General features: G+C 43.0%; 1 long non-coding RNA gene across 1 annotated transcript; it reads right to left on the minus strand.

Annotated features, from left to right (window-relative positions):
- Window positions 1–5,965: 5,965 nt before the first annotated feature.
- LOC129631931 (uncharacterized) lies at window positions 5,966–11,103 on the minus strand. Its single transcript, XR_008704236.1, has 2 exons — window positions 10,843–11,103; window positions 5,966–6,386 (listed from the first exon to the last, which is right to left on the minus strand). It is a non-coding gene; the product is annotated as an uncharacterized LOC129631931 (long non-coding RNA).
- Window positions 11,104–11,766: the final 663 nt, after the last annotated feature.

Here is an 11,766-nt window from a genome sequence, read left to right on the forward strand (position 1 = left end):
GTAATAATAATAGCTAATGTTTACCGAGTGCTTACCATGTGCTCAGTGCTCTAAATGCACTTTCTGTTTTTATATAATTTTATTTATTTTTGACTGTGCTGGGTCTCTGCTGCATGGGCTTTTCTCTCGTTGCAGTGAGTAGGGGCTACTCTCTAGTTGTGGCGCACAGGCTTCTCACTGCCGTGGCTTCTCTTATTGTGGAGCGTGGGTTCTAGGGCATGCAGGCTTCAGTGGTTGTGGCTCCTGGGCTCCAGAGCACAAGCTCACTAGTTGTGGCACATGGGCTTAGTAGCTCCGTGGCATGTGGGATCTTCCAGGATCAGGGATCAAACCTGTGTCTCCTGCATTGGCAGGTGGATTCTTTATCACTGAGCCATCAGGGAAGCCCTAAATGCACTTTCTAATTTAACCTTCACAGCAATCCTTTGTGTCTCTTGCTGTTGTCATACAGAAGAGAAAGTCAAGGTCAGAAAGGTTCAGGTCTAAGTGGTACAGACTGAATTGGAACCCAGGCAATCCTAGTTCAGCATCTCCCTTGACATGCCATCCCTGTACAGAAATTGAGATTGTCAACTACTTTTTGTACTTCCCTTCTGGGCTGGGCACTTTACTTCTGATGTTTCACTTTAATCGTAACGATGTCCTAGGAGGTGAGTGTTAGCATTCAGATATTACAGATGGGACTCCTGCAAAGAACTGATTTGCCCAGGGCCATGTGGAGCCTTTTCTATCTTGCTGTCCTGAACCACAAGCCAAGGGATGTGAGAGAAGGGGGCTCAGAGCTGCCCTCAGAGCACTCACAGTCTCGGCAGGAAATAAGATTTACCAAACCTGCCATTCACTCACAGTACTTGGGACGCCTCCCTAAGGTGCAAAAGACAGTGTGCTCATTTCCATGGCTTCATTCTGTGCAGAGACAGGGAAGAACTAGGGGCTGATGCCTGTTGGATGAGCACTGAGATTCAAAAGGAAGGAGGAGGCATTATTAAAGGGATCTGGACTCTTGCTATTGAAAGTGTGGTTTTGGGTCAGCAGCTCTGACACTATCTAGGTGCATAATCTTCTGAACGATCATCCCCTGCAGAGTGGCTGACGTTTCAGAGCGTCAAGCTTTCCTGGTGACACTGGCCATCTTCCTTACTCTCACATATCCCAGCAGGCGCCAAGAGCTCACATCGGACTAATGGCCACCTGGATTCTATACAGCTTGCTCTCTCTCTCTCTCTCTTTCTCTTTCTCTCACTTGCTATGGGACATGGGGCAAGTTTTAACCCCTCTCTGGGCCATATATTTTCTGTAAGATGCCCAGATCAGTTGTTTTCAATCCTGATGGCTTGCTGTAATCACCAGGGTAGCTTTTCAATAATTCTTGTGTCCCAGGCATATAGCCAGAAATTCTGAATTAACTGGTATGGAGTGAGGCCAGAAATTGGTACTTTTAAAACTTCCCAGGTCATTATATCATATAGCTAATGTTGAGAACCAGGAAACCAGATCACTTCTGGATGCATTAGCTTTACCTGGGTGTTCCTTAAAGATTCAGCCATCTCCAGAGGTGATGCAGACACACAGCAAAGCTTGAGAACTCCTGGAATCAATGGCCTCTGAGGTCTCTTTTCCCTCTGACTCCAAGGTTCCCCAGTTAATGATTCTGTTCTTTCTCCCCATGATGGAGCTGCCTGTTGTCAATGAGCAGAGGTGCCATCAGCTTGTAAGCCAAGCTTCAGTGCCCCCTGAGAATGCAGCCAGCTGGCAACGGTGGAGAAAAGCGGTAAACACGTTTGACTTTTCTTTATCAGCTGTGCCATGTACACGATGCGCAGGAGGACTGGGGCTCTGTGTCAAGCCCAGCTGGACTGCTGAGGCCTTGTATTAAGCCCAGGGCAGTCCTGGCCACCCGCTCTGTTTGCCTGCTCCCTGCCTTGGCTCCAACTGCCTGTACCCCAGCCCCACTCCTTCTGGAATGACAGAGATGAACCATAGAGCGGGATGCATGTGCCCCTCCTACTTTGTCTTTCTGGGTCAGCTCCAGGTTGGCCGGATCAATATCTTGACTCCCAAGGCTGGAATAAGGAACTCAGAGGCAGATCTGGAGCAGGCTCCAGGGCTGAGCTCTGATGCTGCCCTGGCTCGGCATGGCCATCCAGGTATCTCCTTTCCTCCATGTGACATGTGGCTATTTAATGGCAGAAATTTATTGTGGGTAATGGAGTGTTGAGCTCCTTATCACTAATGGATTAGTTCAAATGTGGAAAAGAAGTTATTAAATAAGTCAGGCATACGCCTCCGAGAGAAGATTACTGTGAATGAAAACAATTATATAGTTAAACAAGGGGGAAAGAAATTTTAAATGCGTCTTTAAAGTTCTCTAAATCAGTTTAAATGTGTAATTTCAAAAGGTTTGGGGTGGAGCAGAGATTAGTTTCAGCAAATTACTCATCAAGTTTTTGTCTTTCTTTCTTTTGATTCAGCAAGAAATCAACTGTCCTATTTGGCTGTCACTTAAAGAGGTTACTTATGGGTGTTTGGAGAGGAAAAAAAATGCTAAAAGAACAGGACCTAGTTTGATAGCTTCCCACAGTTCCCAGGTTCTGATTTCCTTGGTGTATCCTCTTTAGCAGAAGGATAGAGTCAGAGAAGCAGCAGGAGCTGTCATTCAGACAGAAGGCTCAGGGCTGTCTTCCTTTCATCATTATTATTATTATTATTAATTTATTTGGCTGCACCGGGTCTTAGGTATAGCACACAGGATCTTAGCTGTGGCATGCAGGTTCTAGATTCCTGACCAGGTGTCCAACTTGGGCCTCCTGCGTTGGGAGGCTGGAGTCTTAGCCACTGGATCCACAGGAAAGTCCCAGGGCTGTTTTCCTGATACTAGGCAATGGTCTGCTGCTGCTGCTAAGTTGCTTCAGTCGTGTCCGACTCTGTGAGACCCTGATTGGGAGGACTTTGAAGGACCTTTGGTCAATTCCATTTTGCAGCAGGGAAACTGAGACCCAGAGAGGGAAAGGGAGTTTTCTAAGGTCACACAGCTTGAAAGCCTGGAAGCCAGACTTCCCCTTCGTTCTCCCTTTGAAATGGAAATAATATTGGCCTCTCAGGAAAGTCTGGAAGGAGGCAAAGAAATAGGAGGGAAAGTGCTTTGGGAAGTATGTATGTTTCCACCTGGACCGAGTGACTATGGGGGACAGATTGGCTGTGGACCCCCTTGGAGGGTTTATTTTGGTGAGGAGCCCACCCTCTCAGCTGCTTCACCTGTCCTGTAGCCAGGACCACAGCAGGCTGAGGTCCCCCGGCCCCCTCCCTGAGGAGAGGCACAGGCAGCCACAAACCCCTGACATTTTCTTTGAGACAGTGACAGCTGGTGAAACTTTTGACTAGAGGAATAAAGAGCAAGCAGGCAAAAAAAAGTGACTGTGTTAAAAAGTGGTTTAAAAATGTGCTGTGTGCCATCTGTTTGGCCACCACGGCTTTGAGGGGTATATGTTGGGACAGAGACCTCCTCCTCTTCCACTCCAGGTCTCACCTTGGTCAGGGCCCACAATGATGAACTTTATCAAGTCTGCAAGTTTTGCTTTCCATGTCCCCCAGTCTTTTTTTTCTGCTCCCCTCTGTTTCCAGTGCATGCCCTCATTTTTCTTCCTGAAAAGACATTTTCTTAATTTTCCCAATTGCTAACAAAGTCTTCCATCTACAAAGCCCTGTACACTTGACTTAAAAGGTAAGTTTTTTGGTTTGGGCCTTTGTTGTTTGAATCTGATCCTGAAAGTGAAAGTGAAAGTTGTTCAGCCGTATCCAACTCTTTGTGACCCCATGGACTATACAGTCCATGGAATTCTCCAGGCCAGAATACTGGAGTGGGTAGCTTTTCCCTTCTCCAGGGGACCTTCCCAACCCAGGGATTGAACCCAGGTCTCCCACATTGCGGGCAGATTCTTTACCAGCTGAGCCATAAGGGAAGTCCAAGAATACTGGAGTGGGTAGCCTATCCACTCACTAGCAGATCTTCCCAACCCAGAAAATGAACCTGGGTCTCCTGCATTGCAGGTGGGTTCTTTACCAGCTGAGCTAGAATCTGGTGTTAGTATTAGACAAATAGGGCTTTAAAAGACAGGTATTTAAGCTTTGCTTCCCTGGTGGCTTTAATGGTTAAGAATCTGCCTGACAATTCAGGAGATAACAAGAGACTTGGGTTCCATCCTTGGGTCAGGAAGATCCCCTGGAGAAGGAAATGGCAACCCACTCCAGTACTCTTGCCCTGAAAAATCTCATTGACAGAGGAGCCTGGTGGGCTACAGTCTGTGGGGTTGCAAAAGAGTCAGACATATCTAGTGACTAAACAACAACAACAAACAACAAAACTTAAGCTCTACTCCAACCTAGCAGTTTTGCAGCCTTCATACTTACCCAGGTTTTCCTTCATGTCCTAAAGCTTTTTACCTTTCCTCTGCTGGTATTTTTTATTAAGTTTGTCTGAGATATTTTTCAGGTTATATTTTTCCCTTTTGTGAATCAGGTTATAAAGTGCATGTTCTAATTAGTTGTTGCTATGGAATATGAAAGCTATTAATTTTGTGTGTTGATTTTATATCTGTCACCTTGGTAAATTTATATTCAATTATACTAGCCTTTTGGTTCTAGTGGGTTTCCTAGGTAGATGGTTATATTGACTGCAAATACTATTCATTTTGTCTCTTTCTGTTCAGCAGTGTATTTGTTTCCTTTTTTTTCTTGTCTTTCGCCACAAGTAAGCCCTCAGTACACTATTGAAAATGGCAGAGTTTATGGGTGTCCTTGCCTTGATCCTGACTGTAATGGGATTGTTTCTGGTAATTTACCATTAACTTTGATGTGTGCTGTGGGTTTATAGTAGAAAACATTATTAAGTGAGTTTTTTGTTTTAAATCAGAAATGGATGTTAAATTTTATTAAATTTCAGTATCAGTTGAAATGATCTATTTAGAGGATTTCAATCTAGTCAGAAACATGGATGATGTCATAGTGTTTCATTCTTATATACCTGCTCACAATGCAGTACTGGATGGAGGAGCCTGGTAGGCTGCAGTCCATGGGGTCGCTGAGAGTCAGACATGACTGAGCGACTTCACTTTCACTTTTCACTTTCATGCATTGGAGAAGGAAATGGCAACCCATTCCAGTGTTCTTGCCTGGAGAATCCCAGGGACGGGGGAGCCTGGTAGGCTGCCATCCATGGGGTCACACAGAGTCGGACACGACTGAAGTGACTTAGCAGCAGCAGCAGCATTTTGTTTAGAGTTTTTGCATCTTTATCATAAATTATAATTGGCTTATGGATTTCCCCCTTTTGTATCTGTTTTTCCTGTCCAGTTTTGGAATTGGATTATGCTAGCCACATAAAATGAGTTGGGTAATTTCTATCTTCTTATAAAAGTGGAATAATATATTGCATGGAATTCTGGATTTCTTGAATGTTTTGTAGGACATTCAAAACTGTAAATTTGGTGCACTTTATGAGGGTAGAGTTATCATGACTATTTATATTTCTCATATAATTATTGTTCTTTCATGATTTTTTTTCTTTTTGAGCCAATTTTTGTGATTTATTGCTTTCTAGAAAATTATCCGATTCATTTGGATTTCCAAATGCTTTGGTATAAATTAGCACATATATTCTCTTTAATTTAAAATATACTTCATCTAGTATGTTTTTTTCCCCATTCTTGATGTTGTACTCTCTGTCCTTTCTACTTTCTGTCCTACCCACAAGTCTTAGTCTTGCCACAGACTATTCAGTCCCTTTTCTTGTTTTTTCCCTTGGGTTCTATTTTGTTTGATATTATTACAACTCTGCCTACTTTGTTTTTATTGGTATTTGCATGGCATAGCTATTTTCATCCTTTAACTTTTAACCTTCCCCTGGCATATAAGCTTTTATTTTTAAACTTAATAGTCTCTCTCATCCAATAGGCATTTAAGCCACTCATGTTATTGATATTACTAATGTATTTTAACTTATTCCTGCCTATTTTCGTGCTTTTTATTTATCATAAATTCATGGTCCGCCCCCCATCTCTCCTGCCTTTAAAAAAAAAAATTTACGTATTTTATTTTTATTTTTGGCTGTGCTGGATCTTCGTTGCTGTGCACGGGCTTTCTCTAGTTATGGCAAGCTGGGGGTACTCGTCACTGGGTGCGAGGGCTGCTCATCGTGGCAGCTTCTCTCATTGCAGAGCACAGGCTCTAGGTGTGGGGGCTTCAGTGGCCACGGCACACAGGCTCAGTTGTGGTGGTGCCCTGAGGCATGTGGGATCTTCCTGGATCAGGGATCAAACCCATGTCTCTTGCATCGGCAGGCAGGTTTCCATCCACTGTGGCACCAGGGGAAGTCCCTCTCTTGCCTTTTTCTTAAAAAAAAAAAATGATTAAATACATTTTTCTTTTCTTTTTTTCTCTAATGTTTGGAAGCTATGGATCTCATTTGCATATGTTCAATCAACTGTAATAGGCTGGGTGAGTTTTTGAGAGGCATAGTGATATCTAGAATCAAGCACTACTTACATTCTTTCAGTGAAGAATACTAAAACCTTTTACTTCCTTTCTCCTGCTAATCTTTCTTCTCTCCTCTCCAGCACTTCACATGTTGATAGGGTTTGGGATTTTAGTTACAAAATATTAATGATTTTGTTTTAATATCATCATACATTTCAATTAGTAAGATTTCTTAATTCCTTTGGATTCCTTTTCTTAACATGACTTGAATCCCATATTTGGATAAAATATGTAATCCCTCTTGGATTCCTTTTTTCATTTATATGGTTCCATCTTGTCTAAGAATTCTTTCTGGCATGTTTGACAATATCTTTATTTCCTCTCTTACTTCAAAGATAGTTTTACTGAACATCAAATTCCAGGTTAAAAATAAATTCCCTTAGATCTCTGGGACTATTGTTCTACTGCTTGTCGCATTCAGTGGTGCCAGTGAGAATTTTGATAACACTTGACTCTCATTCCTTTGCGAGGAATCAGTTTTGTCTGTATGGACAACTTGTCTCTTCTTGTAAAAATGTCCACAAGATAACTAAATGCCGTTGGTCTTTAGTCGCTAAGTCGTGTCTGACTCTTTACAAGCCCATGAACTGCAGTACACCTGGCTTCCCTGTCTTTCACTATTTCCTTGAGTTTGTTCAAACTCGTGTTCATTGAGTCAGTGTTGCCATCCAACCTAAATGTAGAGCTTTTTAAACTTTAACTTGCTCACCACTTACTTGATGGCCCTTTCAATCTACAGACTTTCAAGTTTGTTTGTTTTCCAGAATTTCCCCCCCTGACTTCTTACTTGAGTACTTATTCTTCATTTTAATTTCCCCCTCTTTCTAGAACGAGTTTTAGATGGATTTTGTCGCTGTTGGATTCATTCTCCATTTCTCTACTTTCTTCTTACTTTCCATCTCTGCTGCTTTCCATGCTTTGTTCTGGGAGAAGTCGTTGGTTCCATATCTTAGTTTAGTAATTTGCTCTTTAGTTCTATCTATTCTGATATTCAGCCCATATGTTGAGCTTTTTATTTCAATACCGAAGTTTGTTATTTCCAAAACTTCTAGTTGATTATTTTGTATATACGCAATATCGCCTCACATGAGAATGCTAATTAGACTTTCCTAAAGTCTTTTTTCATTCGTTTCATTGATTCCTTCCATGGGTTTTTAGTTCTTCAGTTTGTTGAATTTAGTTCTTCATGCTATATGTAGTTTTCAACTATTAAATTTAGTACTTTTCTTTTATAGTGCTGAGTTTCTTCGGTAACAGTCACCTTATTGATCATCCTTGGACCTCCTGAGGCTGCTCCCCCAACTTTTTGCAGAAAGCTTCTCCTTTGTACAGCTAGGTAAAATGTGTTTTCTTTTTTAAGTCCTTCCTATCTTAAGTCCTTAAGTCCTATCTTAAGTCCTATCTTAAGTCAGAACTGCCAGAGTTGGGGTGAGAAGCCTGGGCAAGGGAACTGCCTGCTGCCCAGGAAAGGATGTGACCTGAGAAAGAAGTCACTCTCTTCATCTGAGGCAATCCTGAAAGGGCTGAGAGCTGACATCTGTATTCCTAAGTCATTGCCAGAGCTGGGGAAATACATTCTTTATTTCAGAAGGAAGATCTGGGTGGTGGTGATCTATTTTAAGTCCTTCCTATCCTTCCTTGTCTTTTAAGGGATTCCTAACAATTTTTGGTCTGAGCATCCTTTCTTGTTTCAATACTGTTATGGATTTTTATTATATATCATTATATTATTAAGCATATATTCTATTTATATTGTATTTTTAATATAATCATCCATGTTTATGATTATTATTATTCTTTCTTTTAATTTTTCTTTCTAAGCATTTAGGATAAGAAGGAGAATGTAAAGATTGTACTTGATTCACAATTTTTACCTAACTTCCTGAGTTTTTCATATAGTGAAGACTAATTTTTTAAAACCTTTTTTAAAAAAGTTTTTTAATTAATCAATGTATTTACTTTTGGCTGCACGGGGCCTTCACTGCAGTGAGTGGGGGCTACTCTCTGGTTGTTTCTCACTGCGGTGGTTTCTCTTGTTGCAGAATACAGACTCTAGGGTAGGTGGGCTTCAGTTGTCGCAGCACCCGGGCTCAGCAGTTGCAGCACATGGACTTAGTTGCCCCATGGCATGTGGAATCGTCCCAGACCAGGGATTGAACCCATGTCCCCTGCATTGGCAGGCAGATTCTTAACCACTGGACCACCAAGTCCAAGACTGATGTGTTAAACCAAGACTGTAAAATATGTGACTAGATATTACCAGGATCTGGGTTGACAGCTGCAGGACAGCCCAGGGCTCCACTGTGACATCCTTAAGAATTCCCTCTGAGTTCACTTCCATTGTTAAGATATTCTTCTGTTTCACCACTGCTTGGAAACTCTGTGAACTCACCTGGATTTGCCACTTGCTGGCCAGCCATGAGTTAGTGCAGAAGAACTGGACATAGAGAAACCAGCTTGCCTCCTTGTGACTTGCGCGAGGAAATGTGGTGGACATTTTGATCCAGCACCCAGATCCTCCTTCTGAAATAAAGAATGTATTTCCCCAGCTCTGGCAATGACTTAGGAATACAGATGTCAGCTCTCAGCCCTTTCAGGATTGCCTCAGATGAAGAGAGTGACTTCTTTCTCAGGTCACATCCTTTCCTGGGCAGCAGGCAGTTCCCTTGCCCGAGGTTCTCACCCTAGCTCTGGCAGTTCTGAAGGATTATCTCATTTTCAGATCTCCTCACACTTCTGTTGACGCTGCATCTCATCACTTCCTCTGCCCAGTAGGCTTCCTTTCCTTCATTCCACAGCTGTTGATCCCAAGAGTACTCTCTAAAAAAAACTCCAGCATGCTAAACTTTACCTGAGTCTACTTCCTGGAGATCCCATCCTAGAATCAAGAATTTCCTGGAAATCACTAAGTCTGTCAGAGGAAAGTACCACTGTGGGTGTATTTGGCTACGGAAACCATTTTACCTGCCCTGGATGTGGATAGCTGAGTTGTGTGAGGCTAGACCCCAGCAATCAGGAAGCAAAGGAAGTAACTGCCTTTTCTACACGCATTCTGATTTGCCTACCCAAATTTACTTCTTCTTCAACTTTCCCCAACTCAGAAAATGGTGACTACCATTTCCAGTTGCTCAAGATAAAAATCTTCCTGGAGTCTTTTCTGAATCCTATCTCTAACACCATACTTTCAATCTGTCAGGGAATCCTCTCAGCTTTACCATCATAATAATCCCAAATCTCACCCTTTCTCACCACCAGGAATGCCAACCCCTGGTCCCAGCCACTACTACCATTGCTGGCTTGGAAACTGCTGCCAAGTCAGACAGACTCTTAGCCTCCACCTCTAGCCTCTACAATCTGTTTTCAACACAGTGTCCAAAGTAATCTTTTAAAACCAAAGTCTAATCATGTGTCTCCTTGGCTCAAAACCTTGCAATATCCCCTATCTTATCTGGAGCAAAATCCTCAGTTCTTTTATGGCCCCTGTCAACATTCTCCAGAGAACCAGAACCAACAGGATACAGGTAGACATAGATTTAGATACAGGTATATAGGTATGGATATAAAGAGGAGATCTATTACAGAAATTGGCTCATGTGGTTATGGAGGCTGAGAAGTTCATAGTCTGATGTCTGCAAGCTGGAGAACCAGGAAAGTGGTGGCATGATTTAGTCCAAGGCTGAAGGTCTGAATGTCGGTTGTGGGAGGGGTGGGGGATCAAGCTGGGGAGGGGGCACTGGTGTAAGTCCTGAAGGCCTGAGAACAGGAGCACCGGTGTCCAAGGGCAAGAGAAAATGGAAGTCTTAGCTCAAGAAAAGAGAGAAGAAATTCGCCTTTCTTTTTGCCTTTTTATTCTACGTAGTCCCTTAAGAGACTGGCCGATGCCCACCCCCATTGGTGACGGAGAATGTTCTTTACATAGTATACTGAATCAAATGCTAGTTTTTTCCAGAAATACCCTCACAGATGCACTCAGAAATAATGTTTTACAAGCTATCTGGGCATCCGTAGCCCAGTCACGTTGACACATAAATTAACCGTTCCAGCCCCAAAGGCCCTCCATGACCTGGTCCTGCCCCCATGCTGTCCTGGTGACCTCTTCTACCACAACATCCCCTTTGCTCACCTTGCTCCCTGCCAAGTTCATTCTTGACTCAGGACCTTTGTGCTTGTTGGTCTCTCTGCCAAAAAGGCCCAGATATTTTCTCGGTTGCCCCTTTGCTTCTTTCAGCTTCCTGTCTTAATCTGTTCAGGCTGCTATAGCAAAACACCACAGACTGGGTGGTTTATAAACAGAAAAAATTTATCTCTCACCATTCTGGAGGCAGGAAGTCCAAGGTGCCAACATAGTCAGGTGAGGGCCCTCCTCCAGGTTGCAGACTTCTCATTGTATCCTCACATGGCAGAAGGGGCAAGGAAGCTCTGTGGGGTCTCTCTGTTTTTTTAATTTATTTTTTGGCTGTACCACATGGCGTTTGGGATCTTAGTTCCAATACCAGGTATCAAACCCATGTCCCCTGCAATGGAAGTGTGAATCCTTGACCATTGGACTGCCAGGGAAGTCCCTGTGGGGTCTCCTTTTAAGGGCACTAATCCCAATCTGGAGGGCTCCACCCTCATGACCTAATCACCTCCAAAGGCCACACCACTTAATACCATTATCTCAGGGATTAGGATTTCGGTGTATGACTTTGGGGGGGACACATTCAGACCATAGCACTGATCAAATGTCATCTCAATGTGTGAGAACTTTCTTGACCATCTGTATATGATACCACCTCCCTCTCACTACAGCCCCAGTGTTAACACTTACTTCCCCTCACTCAGCTTGTTTGTCATCATGCTTATCACCACACGGTGAATTTACTTTTTGCTTATTTGTTGCCTGTGCCCCCTCCCTCAGTAGAATGGAAGCTTCAAGAGAGGTGTTTTGTTCACTTCTTTATCCCTAACACCTAGAACAGTGCTTGGCACAGAATAGATGCTAAGTAAGTGTTGGTTGAATACATGAAATCTTAATTACCTGGCTGTTTGAAGGAGTATCAAGTGGGAAAATTGCTTAAGCACAGTCAGTATTCCTCATTCTGCTTCTTTCTTGACTAATGACCCACCACAGGACTCTTTTTCTCTCTGGAAGCTGAGGAGGTGGGATAAGATGGTCGTCCAGAGTCCCTTCCCAGTCTGATCTTTTATAAAGCTGTGATTTGTCTAATCAGTTGTGACAAAGAAGAGGTCATG

The sequence above is a fragment of the Bubalus kerabau genome, chromosome 17 (assembly GCF_029407905.1).
Source record: "Bubalus kerabau isolate K-KA32 ecotype Philippines breed swamp buffalo chromosome 17, PCC_UOA_SB_1v2, whole genome shotgun sequence".
Taxonomy (NCBI): Eukaryota; Metazoa; Chordata; class Mammalia; order Artiodactyla; family Bovidae; genus Bubalus; species Bubalus kerabau.